We start from the raw sequence: 1,772 nt of genomic DNA on the forward strand, positions 1-1,772 counted from the left end.
CCAAGTGCTGGGATTAAAGGCATGTGCCACCACTGCCGGGCTCCAAGACCTGCTTTTAAATGTAAATGTTTTCTCTCCACTCACTCAAAAAGGTGTAAATACATGGATCAATAATTCTTTGAGATTATCATGTTAAAAAGCAATCTGCCCTTGAGGAAGTGACTTAATCTCAAATCTGGCCAACTGGCAACACTAAGAGATATATGGGGTGGAGATAATCCAGCTGCTGGTTGGTTCAGAGTGGGTAAACTGTGAAACCTCTCTCACAATGCTAATAAGCCTTTTTGTATCAGGAAGGAGGAGTGATTTTTAATGAATAAAGAGCTGGAAGCTGGAGCTGGGGAAGGGACAGAGCAGGGAGAGGCAACTTCATGGAGATAAGGTGGCCAGGGAGTTGGGTTGAGTCTAGATGGCTCACAGGCTTATACTATACAGATGTTTCCATTAAACCCCAAGTAGAAACCTCCCCCCCAAAGCTCCCAAAACATCCTCAGCTAAAGGCCAACTTGGGCTTTTTGACATTCTTCCTCTAAAATTGAGAGGCTAAGTTTAAGTTTTCAAACTGTATACTGTGGGAACTTAGCCATTAGTTGAACTCAGTGGGAGACCAGCTCCCAGAACCTAGAAACAAGGAGACCAGGATGACCTGGCAGAAAAAAGGTAATAAATAACTGCCAGGTGGCTAACTTGCCCCTGAACCCTAGCGCAAGCCTGCACCAATCAGAGACCACCCCGTACTTTCCTTTGCCTTACTTAGTCTTCCCTCTGCCCCAGCAACTGTGTAGGTATAAAGAAAGACCTGTTTAAATTTTTGCTTGGGGCCAGACTCCTCTACCCCTGCATGGGATATGAGTCTTGCCCATGGCTGAATAAAAGAGCCTCTTGCTGATTGCATCAAGTATGCATCTTGGTGGTGTTTGGGGTCGTCGTTCCAGAGCCCTGGGAGTGGGGTCTCCCCTCCTTTCCGGAAAACTTACAAAATCTTGTGACTCATATGACATGAATTGTTTCCATTGTTTCATGGTATGTTAGGGGAATCATCTGACCATAACTCCATGACTTGTACTTTTCCCGTGCAAAATTCCACTTGTGTAGTGACTTACTTGTTTGTTATAAAAAGGTCCTCCTGCTCTTACTCTGTGTGGCTTTCTTCTACTCTAAAGGAAATTGTAAGTTTGGCCTGGCCATAAAAATACATGTTTTACATTGCAATATCTCAATGTCAACTAGTTTTCAGTAGTATAACCCTGGGGATTTCTTTCTTTTTTTTTCTTTTTTTAAAGATTTATGTATTTATTGTTATATGTAAGTACACTGTAGCTGTCTTTCAGAAAACACCAGAAGAGGGCATCAGATCTCATTACGGATGGTTGTGAGCCACGATGTGGTTGCTGGGATTTGATCTCAGGACCTTTGGAAGAGCAGTCAGTGAAAGACCCCCAGAACTGGGGAGATCCTTACTCAAGTCTCGAGATGACGCGACCACCCAATGACTCACGATAGACCGAACTTGCTGCAATCACATGAGGAAGTTTTATTACAAGCAAGACGGGACAAGAGCTCAGGCCAGCATGCTGGGGTCAAAACCCATACACCGCACAGGGAGTAGGGGAGTTCGACCCTGGCCTGGGATTTTACAAGGCTTATAAAGGCATAAACCACAAACCGGGGGAGAGGAAAAGGGGTAGATTATAGGTTTTTCCCGGAAACCTCCTAAGCCATTGTCACACTCCAGCCAGGGCGTTGTGACATTCCACAGAGGGCGTTAGAGC

Source organism: Mastomys coucha, unplaced genomic scaffold (assembly GCF_008632895.1).
Source record: "Mastomys coucha isolate ucsf_1 unplaced genomic scaffold, UCSF_Mcou_1 pScaffold20, whole genome shotgun sequence".
Taxonomy (NCBI): domain Eukaryota; kingdom Metazoa; phylum Chordata; class Mammalia; order Rodentia; family Muridae; genus Mastomys; species Mastomys coucha.